Below are 18,534 nucleotides of genomic sequence, written 5' to 3'. Positions count from 1 at the left end.
TTATATGTGAACACACCAAAGTGACGTCATTAAAATAAATTCCACATGTATATATATTACAAAGCGCATATATATGCGTTCTTTGCATCTGTATTTTGGTATTCTTTTGTCGGTAAGCTTCCAATGGACACCCATTTCGGTTTGGTTTTACTGTCGAACGCTGAAGAAGAAGAAGAAGAAGAGGTTTGGTTTTACCAAATGGTTGATAATGAGTGTAATTCAGAAAGGTCCACACTTTCGTTCCTGCCCGCTGTCAGTTTTGCAATTTTTTTTTATGTTCAAAATCTTTTAGAGTCCCAACCAGGTTTCTTTTTGAATAAATGACCGGTCCTGAAAAAATCCTCATGGTCAAGATCACAAGAAGTAGTTTACTTTAAGAAATACGTTAACTCAATGCCTATGATTATTTTGTTTCGATGTCATGTAGCTGCTTTGTATAAAGCAGTGATACAAACTCGAGTAAATGATATTCGTACACATAACTTACCGGTATCCCGAGATACGATTATTACAACAAAGTCAAGAACAGAGTTTGCGACTGGCCCTTTTACGTAGACGTTTGCATAATTAACCTACTTTTAAACCAACCATAGACGGGTTTTTTTTAAAACCTGGACGCAAGGACGTTAATGCGGTCGATCGCCCTTCCTCCATGTCTGGGCCGTTGTGGAAGCACAGAAATAGTTTGTGCCCTTGCCAACCGCTGTTTAAACTCCCCCGGTTTAGAGGACTGCCGACTGGAGTGAGAGTTAGCAGATTGTTCGTAAAGAAAATCAAGTTAATACAGGTTATGACTCATTACACCCCCGGTACAGGGGTGTGTATAGGATTCACTCGATGTGTTTGTTTGTTTTTGTTCGCATATAGATCTCAAGAATGAACGGTCCGATCGTCACCAAACTTGGTGAACAGGTTCTATACATTCCTGAGACGGTCCTTACAAAAATTGGGACCAGTCAAACACACGGTTAGGGAGTTATTGGTGGATTAAGATTCTACAAGGACTTATAGAGGGACATCGATGTGTTTGTTTGTTTGTTTGTGTTCGCATATAGATCTCAAGAATGAACGGACCGATCGTCACCAAACTTGGTGAACAGGTTCTATACATTCCTGAGACGGTCCTTACAAAAATTGGGACCAGTCAAACACACGGTTAGGGAGTTATTGGTGGATTAAGATTCTACAAGGACTTATAGAGGGACATCGATGTGTTTGTTTGTTTGTTTGTGTTCGCATATAGATCTCAAGAATGAACGGACCGATCGTCACCAAACTTGGTGAACAGGTTCTATACATTCCTGAGACGGTCCTTACAAAAATTGGGACCAGTCAAACACACGGTTAGGGAGTTATTGGTGGATTAAAATTATACAAGGACTTATACAGGGACATCTTAATGGTCAAAGGGAAATAACCATTCTCACTCAGTCACTGCCACCAACTGAGAAGGTTATTTCCCTTTGACGGGGGTGTTTTTCCTACGTCGGAGGAATTTCTTGTTCTAAATGTTTTCGATTTGTATCCTCGGACGCGCTCGCCACATCTCCCTACGCATCTACCTTGAAATACGCCGATAGGTCTTTGTCATGAGCCATTCGAGGAAAAGTCTACTGCAAGTATAGCTTATTACGTTTTAATTTTGACTAAAAACGATTGCGCGTTGATTATGACACACTTTACAATAGCATTATGAACAGCAGTTAATGAACGCAGTTATTTGTTTTTATTTTAATTTTTATGAGAAAAAAATAAATCATCCTGTTTGCAGTCAGCTCTAAAAATATTGCTTGTTTTTCAAATAGGCCTACAGTCCAAAATAAGGGAACTGAAAAATCTTAACCAACCAACAAGCCTGCTTTAAATTGGATGAGTCGATCGATTTTTTGTTTCTAAAAATACGCACACACACACACACACACAGTCACACACACACACACACACACAGTCACACACACACACACACACAGTCACACACACACACAGTCACACACACACACACACACAGTCACACAGTCACACACAGTCACACACACCCAGTCGCACACACACACCCACCCACCCACCCACGCACGCACACACACGCGCGCGCGCGGCGCGCGCGCACACCACACACACACACACGCGCGCGCGCGCGCGCACACGCACCTCCCCTCCCCCACCCCAACACACACAAACAAACAGAGACAGAGACACACACACACACAAAATCACAACACAGGAACGTTCTGAACTGAAACCGAAACTGACACGAACGTTTTGTTGTTGTTGACCTTTCGACTTTTGTAAGTCGAAAGAGTGCACAGTCAACGAGGTCTGTTGCACTCGGCTGGAAAAGGAACGCCTGGTTTGTGAAACCTTGATCGCATTATTCATGCACCACGCCTCCTCCTATTACGTGTCAAAGACTTGTTTACAACGCTTATCGCCCTCCATTCGATAATGCGTAAATACTTTTGTTTTAAACTTTTTTTAACTGAATTTTGAATAATGCTGATTTTGTATATGTCTGATTAAAGGAGCTACCGACAGTGGATTAATTTAGTGTAGTTATAATTATCATTTGGTGACACGTTTTATTACCAGGCAAGTCAGAGGAAAACCACAACTAAAACAATAACAACAACAACAACAACAACAACAACAACAACAACACACCAAAAAAAGTTAGTTAAATCGAACCGCAGCAGCAAACTTCTCCATCTTGTATGATTTTCATGACAGCAATGGTAACGCCTTCCATTCAATCTTGTTTATTTATTGATTAATGATAAATTACAATTGCTTTATTATTTATAAAAGTATTAAAACAAGAAGAAAAGTCCATTCGTTTGCAACAAATACAAATATACTCACCCAGACATACCCCTAATGGCTTTACTATAGCTCGTGATGTCCAAGGCTTTGTCAAGATAGAGGTTCATAATTAATGGTCAAGCGTTTTCGTTTTTTGAAATATCATGAAAATATGCACCAACAGCTCCTTTGAAAAATTGCAGAACGATGAGTGTGACAGTATGCGCCTTGACACATGATGTGTGCTCACACCCCGCCCCCTCCCCCCCCCCACCCCCCCCCCCCCCCCTTTCATCCGCTTTACTTTTGCCCCTCACTTTACCTTACCCAAAGTCTAGAAATAGTGCATGAGTACTTGCACGCCCTTGTCACGTTTTGAGACCCATAAATTGATTGGTCAGTTGTATTACGTTATCTGACTGTGTATTTGAAACCTACTTCTCACGCACATGCATAATTATGCATAATTAAGATAATGTCTTCACTTGGAGTGCCCTACTTCACAGACAAACAACTCGAGCGCCATTTGTCACACCTACACTCATCTACGACGACGAGGACGACGCACCGAGCTGGAGTCATTTCCTCAGTGATGATTTGTTATACGTTTACTTTTATCGTCTGAAAAACAATTCTAGCAGGGGGGAAAAGGCAATGGACTGAGCAGGAGAGACTGTATGTAGTGATGAAACGCCTCCCGGTGGAAACGGCCGGCCATGTAATGTCAGGTCAGTCATTTTGCTGTTAACAGACAAAGTTTGCGTTGTGGCTGGAGATTTCCTAGTTGAGAAGAGAGCTGATAAGTCCAAATTAAGTATAAGTATCTTAAGTATATAGTCTTTCAGAGATTAGATTTGATGTGGATGTGTGTACTGCGTTTGAAGTATGAATAAAGGAATTTTTGAATAACAAAAAGAAGAAACAAGTCGCGTAAGGCGAAATTACTACATTTAGTCAAGGTGTGGAACTCACAGAATGAAACTGAACGCACTGCATTTGTTCACAATGACCGTAGTCCGCCGCTAGTGCAAAAGGCAGTGAAAGTGACGAGCCTGTTTAACGCGGTAGCGGTTGCGCTGCGCTGCATAGCACGCTTTACTGTAACTCTCTTCGTTTTAACTTTCTGAGCTTGTTTTTAATCCAAACATATCATATCTATATGTTTTTGGAATCAGGAACCGACAAGGAATAAGATGAAATAGTTTTTAAAACGATTTCGGAAATTTAATTTGATCATAATATTTATATTTCTAATTTTCAGAGCTTGTTTTTAATCCAAATATAACATATGTATATGTTTTTGGATTCAGAAAATGACGCAGAATAAGATGAAATTGTTTTTGGATCGTTTAATAAAAAATGAGTGAACGCAGAAGAAGAAGACGATGGTCTTATTTAAATGCCTGAGCAGATCTGGGATAGTGAGCATGCCGATAAAACCTCCAGATTCAGAGTTTGAAGTAAACAGCGACATTGCAAGAGTATTTAGGAGCACCAGATACAAAAAAACTGGACAAAAACAAAAACGAAAAGCTGCTTGTTTTTTTAAGGCTAATAAAGGAGCTGAAATCAGCCTCAACATTTTCTTCATCATCAAAGAAATCTTTACCTGTGGTCAAAGATTTTTGATTACGCATCTCATTGCATGCATGCAGTGCTGTATACCCTTATGCACCAAACAGAATTAATATGAAGCACATGCGGGACTGTCAAAGAAAACAACTGGGCTATATTACAATAAGGTGATCATGATGAATATTAGTTCAGAGACAAAACAAAACCACAAACAAACAAAGAAGTGGATACATAAATTTAAAAAATAAAAATTAGTTAATTGGATACAAAAATAAGTAAATAAATAAACAATAAAATTAATACATTAATATTTTTGTGAATCAATACTTTCGTTTCCATCGACACTGACCGTCACGTAATGGCTGCTCCTATCCTTATCTTCATCTTCATCAAAGTCATCAATTTCATGATCGCATCTTAATCGGAGTTGTGCACAGTCAGTGTCAGAACCTCTCTAAACATTTCTGCATTCGCATTCACATCGAAATGCCAATACATGTCGTCCTTGAACACTTACACAGTTCATTCGATCTCAAAAATGTTTTCCTCACTGACATAATAAGATAGTCATACCTTTTATCCTGTGAAACGACCGGGACTGTGTCAGGATGGCTGGCTCCTGTGACGATCGATATCCACCACCTTAAACAAGTGCACGTCAAGTGCTGTTCTTAACTTTCAAATGCTCAGTGTCAATGTCCATGCAACTTCTGCCGTAAACAATCCTTAACACTTCTCATTCAACCAGAAAGGTGAGTGTTAACAACTTGTGTATAATATAGCCGTTGTCAAATCAGATGGCTCCGGCAGCATCAGTCGGCGCACGCAGAGTGCAAATGATATCTCCTTGAATGTACTCGCAATAAATACCATGCGGTGGCCTGCTTTTCTCAAAGTGCTTTTGATTTTCAAACCTGCATATGAGGCAGGAAAGTGGGTCTCGGTCAAATAATATTATGTAGCCGGATTTAAACACGTGCGTTTTTTTTTCTCTCTGTCATATGACACAATTATCAAAACTCGCGTCAAGTTTATGTCATCCTGACTTCGCCCGCGTATTTCTTTTTACTTCCAGTGTGAGAGCGGTGCATTTATTATCAACAGGCATGAAAATTCTCCGTATTTTCCGTATTTTCCGTATTTTTGAAAAAAATAAACCGTATTTTTTTTTCTTTTCCGTATTTTTTTTTATTTTTTTTTAATTTTTTTTTTAGTCATAGTTATAGTAAAATAGTTTTGGGGCCATGTTTGAATCCAATTTTAAGGCTCAGATAGCCCCAGATTGCACCAAATTGCACCCTTGAAAAAAAAATTTCCGGGGGGGCATGCCCCCGGACCCCCCTAGAAGTCTTGGCGCTTCGCGCCTGCGAAACTTGGCGCTACGCGCCTGCGAAACTTGGCGCTACGCGCCTTCGAATTTTGTTTTCAGTATTTTGTTTTTTTTAATTTTCATGCCTGATCAAGCAGACTGACTAGTATATTTAGTAACAAGAAAGTAAACGGGATGGGGATTTTATTTCCTGGAATACGATCATGCACCACTGTCTACACTGAATTTCATGTTCAGCCACTCTATTCTGCGTAATCCCTTGACAGGAAATCAATCCAAGAGTGTGGTTGCATTTTCTTGGTTGGAGTGCACCGTTAGTGCGACAATAATCATGAGCGAAGCTTATTTGAAGCGTAGATTGTACAACGAATAAGTGCTTACAACATTGGACAAAAAGCCAAGTGAGCAGCCCAAATTTCCATGAGGGTAACCTCACAGGACCATATGAAATCTAATCCTTACTCCATAAGGTCAACTGGGAATATGGCCAATGCGAGTAATAAAAAAAATATAAGAAAGTAAACGGACGAATAGCCTTCAAAATAACAAATAACGAGGACTTGTAAACAAAATTCAAAGGCAGAAACGAGAAGTAGAGAGGGAACGAGAGCTGCATCATTCTGCCATTTTCACGACGATTTTTACTTGTGGGTTTTAAAAGGTATTATCTGCACAGCGGTCTTGGTGAAATTCTGATTATTTCAGTTTTCGGACGAAGTTTAAAAGCCGACAGACACAGACATACAGAAAGACAGACAGAAAGACAGACACACGAACACACACACACACACACACACACACACACACACACACACACACACACACACACACACACACACACACACACACACACACACGTGCTTGCTTGCTTGATGTCTATAAACGAGCCGCTTCAGCAGATCCACAAATAAACAGTGGTTTCTGAGATTAGGACGGAACATTCAGCTTTATTTGCAGCCGCATCCTGTCCAATAATAAGTGCAAACAAAATAAGTTCAAGGCCAAATGAATAAAAAACATCAATAGGTGTGTGTGTGTGTGTGTGTGTGTGTGTGTGTGTGTGTGAGTTCAGGTTTATGTGGCAAAATGAAATCGCCTTAACGAAAAATGGGATATTATCACATTTTCAGCAACCGTGACTCAGACTGACAGTGCCTTTCAGATGTCGGGAAACATTATTAGCCGGAAACGCCTGTGTTCAGAGGCATTGACTGGGTTAGTGTGTCAGTGGATTAGTAGGTTAGTGGGTGAGGTCGTGTTGGGTATATGTCGGCGTGCCCTTCGCTATTTAAGTCATGGTAGTTCGGAAATTAGCATATAATGGTGTAATCAAAACAGACACACGGACACAGACAGACGCGGATACAGATACACGCAGATAAATACACACACACACACACACACACACACACACACACACACACATTTCAACACACTGGTGAACTCGTTTACGTGATGCCGCGTCAACTGACATAGAAAACAAGTAAGCAGGACTGCGCTTTGAAAACGAGTCGCTAGGAATTGTTGCTGGCGTCGAAAGACAACAAAAATGTGCTTTATCTTGCTGAACCAAGATGACAAGGTAAATTTTAAATGTAAATACGAATATGTTAAATGTTCCCATGAAATATATTTTATATCGAATAAGGGATAGCGTACTGGCCATAGAGTATTACACAGCCAACAGAAAGGACGTAAGCGCCGACTTGGAAATAATAAATTGTTTCATGAGTGAGTTTGTGCCAAAAGTTCGGCCTCTGAGTAGCATGTTAAAATGGACATAACAATATCAATAAAGGCGCGAAGAGATACTTAATGATGAAGTGTATTTGGGTTTGGTTGCTACGTTGATGTCATCAATGTCAGGTTATGTGTGTGTGTGTGTGTGTGTGTGTGTGTGTGTGTGTGTGTGTGTGTGTGAGGGGGGGGAGGGGGCGTAGTAGGCGTGGAGAGTTGGGTAGAACTAAAAACAAGAATCAGCATATATCATGGCTTTGGCGGATCACATTTGATAGATATTCTACTTCAGTGTTTAAGGTGTATTGATTATTGATCATATTAAGTAAGAGCTTGACCAAGTGAGGAATGTGACAGGATCTTTCTGCACTCGTGCCAAACAGGGACCCATGTTTGCAACGTACTAATCAGTGATATAAACAACTCTGGAAAGTAAAGTGGTAAGGCACGTATTGGTTTTAGTTCGCCCCCCCCCCCACACACACACACGAGATGTAAGTTTAAAGGTACTGAACTTGTCAAATCTAGGTGCACGGAGCCCCTGGGGCTTTTAGTCATACCTCAGGCAGCTATCCGTTAGAAGAACTACCATATCCGTTAGAAGAACTACCAAGTTTCATTGACTTGCACCCAAAGAGTCAAGAACTGCGAATTTTTTTACGAATTAATTTCGGACTCTGTCCCGGCTGGCCTTGACCTATTTTTGGATCTAAATTTAGATCAGGTAGATCACATCATGCACAAAAAGACACGTCACTAGTGGCAAACTATGTCAGACATCATCATGAGTTTGTGTAAAACAAAATGGAGGCCGGAATCACTCAGTTGAATCGAACTCCGACCAAACACCACTATGATAACTAGGTTAATTTATGCACTCGTGTGAACAAGAAACTGTCGAGCTTCACAGATGTCGTCGTTGGGTAGTTTTGGGTTTGTTTTACTACCATAGGAGGATTTTTGAACTGTAAATGCACTCAGCTGCAACAAAAACGCAAAACGAAGGCTGTGAGCTGCACTGTAAGGAGGATGAACAGCAATAATTAATGCTTTTTCCTTTGAACATTGTTGGTACGCGTGTTCTGTTGTGTTTCAAGTTTGTTGTGGTTGTTGTTTTTCCCTCGCGTATACGTATCGCATACTTTCTAAATGAAAAAAAGGATTAACCCAGACGAAAAGCGTTATGTCAATGAACAGCTTCCCGAGTAATACACAAACACACGATTGAACGCGCACAAGAAAAAGCAATTCAGTCAAAATACCTAATCTGACTTTTCCCTGGGCCCTTTACTGTTCAATAAATTTTCACAGCTGATTTCCTTTTATATTTGTTGTTTCGTTCGTGTTTTGCAACGACCGATTTTAGGAATGTTTTTGAGTTTTGGCAGTATTTTGCCGTTGGTATTGTCAGCATATTAATTTGTGACAGCAGACTGCTGCGGTTAGAGCCGATTTGGATTATTAAAAAAAGAAAATAAATGGCTACTATCACCCTTACATAACGGATGTTTCATCCGCAAGGCACTCGCCCACAGTGACTGTACTGATTAGACAGATATAGGTAGAGCAGACTGATACGATTCGCTTCAAATAATTATTTACGCTCTTGAGCTTGTCAGTTTAACTAATGGTCACCCTATGGCAAGATTTTTGTTTGCGACAGCGTTTTTACATTTGAGAGAGAAATTCAAGTTTTACGCCCTCACGGCAAAGCCATTAGGGGCATGTTCCCGGGTTTTTAACCCGACTTTAGATGAGATACACAAGTGTATGCGTGTTTAGGTGGTATCAGCCATCTGCACTTATGGCAGAATGACCGAGGTCTTTTACGTGCCACTGTGGTGACACGGGGGTGGGAGTTGGATACCGTCTCTGGGTCTGCACATAAAGTTGACCCGTGTCCGTCCCGGCCCGGATTCGAACCAGCGACCTTTCGATCACAAGTCCAGTGCTCTACCACCTGAGCTACCCGGGCCCCCGTTTTTACATTTATTTAAGTTTTGACTAAATGTATTCAGATAGACGAGACGAGGGTGATGGTGTGTGTGTGTGTGTGTGTGTGTGTGTGTGTGTGTGTGTGTGTGTGTGTGTGTGTGTGTGTAGAGCCAGTGGGGATTGCACTTCAGCTTTTCAGGTTAAAAATTCATTTATGATTTAGTTCATTAAAGTTGAAATACATTCAGTCAAGAATGATTGCATGACATGATATTTGTTATCATTTCCTGATATCAAACCTATAAAGATATGTCATGTTTGCTCCGAAAATGAACTCAAAATTAAAGAAACTAGGTCCTACGTCTGCATGCTTTTCGGAGATCAGCGCGACCTGTATCGATCTTTTGTATTTGGTTAGCCAAGCTGTACTAGTCTCGATGATGACTGATCTTGTGTTTTCAGCGTTGATCATTTATTGACAGATTGACTAAATCTTTCATATCGCTTCACGCGACTTCTTTTACTCTTATACCGCTGCAACATTGACAGCATGACACAGTCTTCAAGTGTGTGTGTGTGTTACTTCAGCAATGACGAATTGTGTTGCCAAGTCGCCAGACTTTCCAGCTCTGGAAACTCGTGCGTATCGGTCTTTTTGAATGCATTTGCACACTGACGAGCGAGTTACGACTGATTTAGCGTTTACGGAATTACGGGAATTCCCGAAATGAATCGGCTGGCGCTTTCAAATTCAAGCATACGGGCGTTGTTTACCGAGAAACCCAAAGAAGAACCAAGTCGGGTGAAGACATGAAACTCGGTCCGAGGCTTACCATCATTACTCAGCATACACTTATGATGGCGCAGTCAAAGTCGGTGAGTCTAAATTTAGCTACAGCTCATGTCGGTTCTGGGTGTTGTCAGCCGGCTGAAAACAACAAACAGTCCAAAAACTTGATATTGACACGTAACAGAAAACAACGACGCAATAAGTAGTACATGGCTTGTGGTTTTGATCATAATGTGAACATTCTCTGGTTAATTCAAGTTATCGATTTGTGTGTGTGTGTGTGTGTGTGTGTGTGTGTGTGTGTGTGTGTGTGTGGCGGGTGAAGGGGGGGGGGGGTTGGCGGTGGGTGCGGGGTATCATGGGGACTGATTTGGGGTGATTGGGGCTGATGGGGTCTATATCGACCAAAAGAGTGGGATTCCCTCAGTGTAGGTGGAGTTCCTGTAGAGGTATTCCCTTTATACAGGGATTCCCACAGGGTGGAGTTCTTCCGAATAAAACTTGCAAACCATACTGGAATTTCTAAGAAATGTCAACAAAGATCGAAAAACATCCAATTCTACCGATGTCGCTAAGCATCACGTGACTTTCAGCGATATCAGCGAAACACTACAGGACTGACCTAGACCCTGTGGAATCCCGTTGAGGAACTCCACCTACAGGGAATCCCACTCTTTTGGTCGACAGAGAGCTAGCATTTTCTCCTACTGGATGAACTGTCCTCATTTGATCGGTGGTGCGGTCAAACAGCTGCTCCTTCCCCATCTGAAGTTTTCATTAGTAATAAAGGCTTGTCTCAACATGTTCTACTGAGTCGTAGCCTCTCCTTTCAATACTCACCTGTTCTGTACATAAAAGAAAATCTCGGTTCGTGTGGAAGTTTTAAAAGCAACATTCTTGCTGCACAGCACAACAGTAACAAACTAAACAAAGGCAACAACAACCAAACAAGCAACACACAAACAAACAAACAGAAAAGAAAAAGAAAATATAGGTCGAAAGTGTCACACATATGTTTTATATATGAGTACAGTAAACATTGACGCACAACGCAGAGGCAAACCGCACTTGAACAGTCCTAACGTGTGGTCTATTGGACATTAGTGTCAGTGCACTGACGTAGTGCTGAAGTGCTTCAGTTCTATTGCCAACACCTGTGCGTTTCAATGCACTGCACACAAATAACAACAATTCTATCTATGCGGAATTGCACACAATGAGCATGCCACAAAAAAAGATATATAAGGTTGACTGAACCTGAAATCGGTATGATAACCTGGTTTCACAAGCTAAATAAAGTCGTGTTAAAGGAACGATACAGCGCTGTCAGCGTGTCGAAATACGTCCTATTGCGCTTACACAGCTAAATGTATTTTGAAGATTGGGCAAGAAAGGGTCTTGTTAGCGTATATGATGTTTTATATAGAAAAGAGTTTGTTTCCTATCAGTTCATTTGTGATGTTTTAGGAAAATCCCCACAGAGAATTTTGGAATATAACATGGTTCGTGCTGTTGTTTAATTGTTATTAATAAGATGATGCACGGAAAGGAAGAAATTGATTTGATGGATATCCCCTCATATCGTGGTAAGAAAGTACACAACGCACAACAGTTTAGGAAAGAATTAGTAAGCATGAAACTTGTTGAACCGTGTGCAATTGGATTTTGGAGGAGGAAATTTAATTATGAAATTGACAAGAAAGATTGGCTGATGAGTTTTGAATCGGTTAAAGGGACAAGGCTACGAGTATTACAATGGAAATTACTTCACAATATTTACCCCACAAATATTATGTTATGTAAAATGAAAGTTGTGGAGGACATTATTTGTTCGCACTGTAGAAATAGCATTGACTATATAGAACACTTTTTTTTCTTTTGCCCAGTGGTGCTTGAGTTTTGGAAACAAATTGAATTTTATATTTGGGTACATTTGGATAAACAGATAAAGTTAACAGTGCATGAAATCATGTTTGGAGTTAAAAATCGAAAAATACATGCAACTCTGTTGAAAGAATTAAATTGTATTATCTTGGTTGCTAAAATGTGCATAAGTATTTATAAGAAAACCAAGGCTTCAATGCCTCTTTTTGTTATATTCGAAAGGCAAGTGCAGATCAGAAATATTTATTTTTGATTAAAAGTTCCAAAACAAATATTTAATAATTTTTTTTAATAAAAACAATTATAAATGTTACCTCCACCATCATGACCCCCCTGACCCCCCCTTTCACTCTCTTTTTCACTCTCTCTCTCTTTCCCTCCCTCTCTCTTTCCCTCCCTCTCTCTCTCTCCCTCTCTCTCTCTCTCTCTCTCTCTCTCTCTCTCTCTCTCTCTCTCTCTCTCTCTCTCTCTCTCTCTCTCTATCTATCTATCAGTACAGAAAGATGTCTTTATAATGAATTGTCAGAATGTATTCCAAATAAGTGTGGTCAATTATGTATCTATACATCCGTTGATGCCTTTCATTTGTTTCATGGATTCTAATACTATAGACTTTTTGAGTGGTAAATGTTGAAGAATGAAAGAAAAGATATTGTGAGTGGACGGATGCATGTTATTCATTAAAAGCCCCACAATGATGTGCTTGGCCAAAAAAAAGAAGAAAAAAAAAGAACCTCTGCCACACAAAATGCGATGTTGGAAAATTGTTTTAAGGTTGATTTGTTTTGGGGCGCAAAGCTCAGTTTAAGTCATATAGACCTATTGCGATTGATGGTAGGCTACGTTTTGTTTTTAATCGAGCACTGCTGCCCAGCAACTAAACTCAGTTTATATTTTCCTTATCCTTGGTCAAATCAGTGCAATTGAACAGGACCGTATTCTGTGTATGCATTTTTCTTGGAACGCTTTCAGGATATTCACGTTCAGAAAAAACAGGGATTTAACGCCGTCAACGGCAGTGACCAATGGGAGACGTGTTTGACAATGTCCTTAAAAAAAAGGCTGCAGAGGTCAGCGTACTGTTACTAGGATTCAATCAATTTTCTCCGACGGTTGGGAGCGTCCAACGAAAACTGTCCAGGGCCAGTTCAAACATACGGATGTGAAAAACACATGTTAAAATTAAAGAAAAAATAAAGACAAAACAATGTTTAGCGAGTACGAGTTGCCGGCTCTTTGCAGGCCTAAAACATAAAGAAGAGTTTGTTCTTTTTAGACCTCTTCATAAAACAACTAGATAAAAGACTAACTCAGTGTCATAAGGAAACAACAATACATGAACATGATTGGACCTAAAGCCTAAAGCCTTTAACACGGTTTTTTTCATTTCTTATGGCGTAGTAAAAACTGTACACAAAATACTAAGTGACTAAAATCGGGAAGCAAACACCGCTTTACTTTGCCCAATCCCGGAAATTGTCATCCGCTTTGAACATTCTGACCGAATTTCTCATGTTTACATTCATGTCTGTTTGCTTCAAGAGTGATAGTACTACTCGAGTGGAATAACTGGTCTAGCTTGCATAACCTTTTCCTCGTTACAGAACATCCGCATATATGCCTTAAGGCTGGAGCACACTTTGGAAAGTACGTTGGAGTAGCCTCCCTTCTACGTTGGAGTAGCCTCCCTTCCCGGATTTAGAACGCGTTTCGTGTCGTAACAGATTATCCACTTACTAGCCATATCCGTATGCAAAATAATGAAATAAACATTAGGAAATGGCAGACGTTTACAAATATCGACATTCTCTATCAGTGCAATAAAAAACAATCGTTAGAACTTGCATTTACGACATGTCGTGCGTGAGAACGTGTCAGTAAACAAGCACTTTTTGCCTTGCTGAAGAACCCCACGAGTCAAGCTAAAACAGACGACAAGTAATGGAAAGCAGTCTGCGGATAAACATAAACTACTGATGAAAAAGTGTGTTCATCCCTGCTCTGGATAAAAGACATCGGACTGATGACAACGTGGCAGCGTTCACGCGAAAAGATTTTTTTTCAGATTATCGCTTCTACATTTTATTGCACGTACTTGGGGCAGATCTGAATTTCTGAAAGATGACAAATCGGTCTTGTGAGTTGAGAACCACATGTTCTTTGCCGACAGAAATCACGATGGGACAAGATGTAGATTGTGTTGAAGAGATGTTTGCAGATTATCGCATCTACATTTTATTGCTCAGATCAATGCACGTAGTTGGGGTAGATCTGAATTTCGCAATGGAAGACGACAAATCCGTCTTGTGAGTTAAGAACCACACGTTCTTTGGCGGCAGAAATCACTATGGGACAAGATGAGGATTGTGTTGAGGGGCTAATACTGACTGACTTTAGATGAAGAGTTCCTAGACTGCCTGGTTTTTGTAGAGAGGCATCATGATGATATCCTGGGTTATTTTTACGTTCTTGGTGACAACGCGCCAGAATCGCACGAAGATCGAACTCTCGAAGAAAACAAGTTTATCGCTGAACATCGGAAATGTGAAATGCTCTTCCTGTCTGACCAGTCTCCCCGTTAAATCCACAGGCTACATTATTTATCAGGTAACTTACCAAACCGGAGTGTGTGTGTGTGTGTGTGTGTGTGTGTGTGTGTGTGTGTGTGTGTGTGTGTGTGTGTGTGTGTGTGTGTGTGTACACCGGATTACCACCATCAACGCACCCTTTTGGACTTTTCTACTATGCCTGCTGTGACATTCACGAGGATTATTGTGATTCTTGGACAATCGTGTGCCTATGCTGGACTTGCAGGAAGACAAACGGTGCCGGAACAGTATAGCCAAGTGTGCACGTCCAGAGCGCAGTGTGAACCGAGAGTGAGTGTGTCATTGTGTGGAAGTTTTGCTTGATTGATTTATTCATGATTTAATTTGCTTTTTGGTTCAATAGTAAAATCTGTGTACGTTATACTTTGTATTTTGTGGTGTGATTCGCCCGAGTGCGAGACCCCCATCCCCGAACGCCTCTGTGGGTGGAATTGTATATATATATACTTGTGTAACGTGAGTGTGTAGATGAGAATGTGAAAGTTGCTTTGGACCCAGATACACACAGCAGACACCAACGCAACAGCTAAGTTTCAGCCTGACAAAGAAATTCGAGTGACACAGCTAATGGCTGTACTTGTTATTTCTCTATTAAAACAAATGTTTCAAGATCTTTAGGCCAAAACAAATAAATTGTCTGTTTCTATTAACATGGCTAAAAAAAATAGGGTAGGTAGGTAGGTGTTTTTGTTGTTGTTGTTGCCAGGATAGAATTCTTGAAAATAAATGACACAAAGAGACAAGACTCGCTATAGATAGATTTATAAAAAAATTTAAAAAATGTGACAAAGGATATAAAATGATTGTTTTACCTGGTCTGGAATCTTCAGTAGTAATTGCATAAAAAAAAGTCTGATAATTATATCAATTATCATGTTAACTTTTTCTTAAAATGGGTGCGTTAAATCCTAGTCTGTTTTTTTTTAATGGACTAAGCAATCCTTGGACTGACAGAAAAGATGTATTTTAAAAATGTCCAGTTGCTTTTACTTATTTTTCTAATTGGAAGAGAATACAAATTATGCACTCTTTTCTGTTCAAATGGGTAGAGGGCGGGGGTAGTAAAAGGATCACAGTTCAAGATTTTGCGCGACAAGAGGTGTGTTTCTTTTATAAAGAGCAAAAACTCAACTTGGTATCTAACACTATTTCTGAACACTGTAACCACTTTAGCACTTTTTTTTTCTTCTGTCTTCCAAACTTCTAATTCAGCTTCAAAAATGATTAAAAAAAAGGTTTTTTTTCTTCTGAAATCTACAGTTAAATCACTATTTTGGATATTCTATTTTGCTTCCCTATTTATCTTCTTAAGTTTTTGATCATCTGATTACCTTGCTTTTCTATTTGGAAGATAATATGCACTCTTTTCTGAAAAATGGGTAGGGGGTGGGGGTAGTAAAAGCATCACAGTATACAATTTTGTGCGACAAGAGGTGTGTTTCTTTTAACTTTGATGAAGAGGGATAACTCAACTTGGTATCTAACACTAGTTCTGAACACTGTAACCACTTGAGCACTTTTAATTTATTTGTTCTGTCTTCCAAGCTTTAAATTCAGCTTATAAAATGAGTAAAACAGTGTGTGTTTTCTGAATTCACCAGTTAAATCACTCTGTTGGATATTGTTTTTTGCTTCCCTCTTTCTGTTCTGAAGTTTTTGATCATCTGACTACCTTGCTTTTCTATTTGGAAGATAATATGCACTCTTTTCTGAAAAATGGGTAGGGGGTGGGGGTAGTAAAAGCATCACAGTTCAAGATTTTGCGCGACAAGAGGTGTGTTTCTTTCAACTGTGATGAAGAGGAATAACTCAACTTGGTATCTAACACTATTTCTGAACACTGTAACTACTGAAGCACTTTTAATTTTTTTTTCTGTCTTCCAAGCTTTAAATTCAGCGAATAAATTGAGTAAAAAATTGGTTTTTTTTCTGAATTCACCAGTTAAATCACTCTGTTGGATGTTATTTTTTGCTTCCCTATTTCTGTTCTGAAGTTTTTGATCATCTGACTACCTTGCTTTTCTATTTGGAAGATAATATGCACTCTTTTCTGAAAAATGGGTAGGGGGTGGGGGTAGTAAAAGCATCACAGTTCAAGATTTTGCGCAACAAGAGGTGTGTTTCTTTTAACTGTGATGAAGAGGGATAACTCAACTTGGTACCAAACACTATTTCTGAACACTGTAACCACTTTAGCACTTTCATTTTTTATCTCTCTGTCTTCCAAGCTTTAAAATTTAGCTAATAAAATGAGTAAAAAAGTGGGGTTTTTTCAGAATTCACCAGTTAAATCACTATGTTGGATGTTCTATTTTGCTTCCCTATTTCTGTTCTGAAGTTTTTGATCATCTGACTACCCTGCTTTTCTATTTGGTAGATAATATGCACTCTTTTCTGAAAAAATGGGTAGGGGGTGGGGGAAATAAAAGTATCACAGTTCAAGATTTTGGCCGACAAGAGGTGTATTTCTTTTAACAGTGGTAAAGAGGGATAACTCAACTTGGTATCTAACACTATTTCTGAACACTGTAATCACTTTAACACTTTTAATTTATGTTTGTTTGTGTTCCAAGTTTTAAATTAAGCTTCAAAAATGGGTAAAAAAATAGTTTTCTCATAATTCACAAGTTAAATCATTATGTTGGATGTTCTATTTTGCTTCCCTCTTTCTCTTCTTAAGTTTTTGATCATCTGACTACCCTGCTTTTCTATTTGGAAGATAATATGCACTCTTTTCTGACAAATGGTAAGGGGGTGGGGGTAGTAAAAGCAACACAGTTCAAAATTTTGCGCGTTAAGAGGTGGTTTTTTTTTTTAAATTGGTAAAGAGGGATAACTCAACTTGGTATCTAACACTATTTCTGAACACTGTAATCACTTTAACACTTTTAATTTATGTTTGTCTGTGTTCCAAGTTTCAAATTAAGCTTCAAAAATGGGTTAAAAAAATGTTTTTTTAATAATTCACAAGTTAAATCATTATGTTGGATGCTCTATTTTGCTTCCCTCTTTCTCATCTTTAAGTTTTTGATCATCTGACTACCCTGCTTTTCTATTTGAAAGATAATATGCACTCTTTTCTGAAAAATGGGTAGGGGGTGGGGGTAGTAAAAGCATCACAGTTCAAGATTTTGCGCGACAAGAGGTGTGTTTCTTTTAACTGTGATGAAGAGGGATAACTCAACTTGGTATCTAACACTATTTCTGAACACTGTAATCACTTTAACACTTTTAATTTATGTTTGTCTGTGTTCCAAGTTTCAAATTAAGCTTCAAAAATGGGTTAAAAAAATGGTTTTTTAATAATTCACAAGTTAAATCATTATGTTGGATGCTCTATTTTGCTTCCCTCTTTCTCTTCTTTAAGTTTTTGATCATCTGACTACCCTGCTTTTCTATTTGAAAGATAATATGCACTCTTTTCTGAAAAATGGGAAGGGGGTGGGGGTAGTAAAAGCATCACAGTTCAAAATTTTGCCCGTTAACACTTTCGCGACGGGACACTGATAAATCAGTACCAGCGCTGACACGCCCATGGACGGGAAGCGCATTTTTCAGTACCAGCCATAGAGGGTACACGACTCGTGATTGCTTCCCGGTTTTTGAAGCTTGCAAATAAATTGAGTTGTTTCCCTTGATACACTTGGCGTCCCCTTCTGCCATTTGCAAATCCGCCTGATTTGTGTGCGTTTTTGAGGAAAAAAAATGAATCAAAGGCGAGCCTTGTCTCGGGAGGAGATTCTCCGGATGTTGGACCTAGAGGATCCCGTAGAGCATGATTCGGACGTATCGTTTTCGCCTCACGAAAGCGATACAAGCAGTGAAAGTGAGGAAGAAACAGTCCCGTTGTTGCTAGTACGAGTCGGCAAACTACACGT

At 39.5% G+C, this 18,534-nt stretch overlaps 1 protein-coding gene across 3 annotated transcripts in view; it reads right to left on the bottom strand.

The window, feature by feature from the left end:
- Positions 1-18,534, bottom strand: part of LOC138962319 (uncharacterized) — a 130,129-nt gene that overhangs the window by 33,688 nt on the left and 77,907 nt on the right. For 2 of the 3 annotated variants that reach the window (XM_070334092.1, XM_070334091.1), the window contains exon 1: positions 488-529. The exons of the other annotated variant lie outside the window; for it this stretch is intronic. The gene's annotated coding sequence lies outside the window, so the exon portion shown is untranslated. Of the gene's footprint in view, positions 1-487; positions 530-18,534 lie in introns of those variants that run through there. 3 annotated transcript variants of the gene reach the window in all.

The sequence above is a fragment of the Littorina saxatilis genome, linkage group LG3 (genome assembly GCF_037325665.1).
Source record: "Littorina saxatilis isolate snail1 linkage group LG3, US_GU_Lsax_2.0, whole genome shotgun sequence".
Classification (NCBI taxonomy): Eukaryota; Metazoa; Mollusca; class Gastropoda; order Littorinimorpha; family Littorinidae; genus Littorina; species Littorina saxatilis.
The sequence above is the reverse complement of the archived record's forward strand: the minus strand, read 5'-3'. Positions and strand labels throughout refer to the sequence as shown.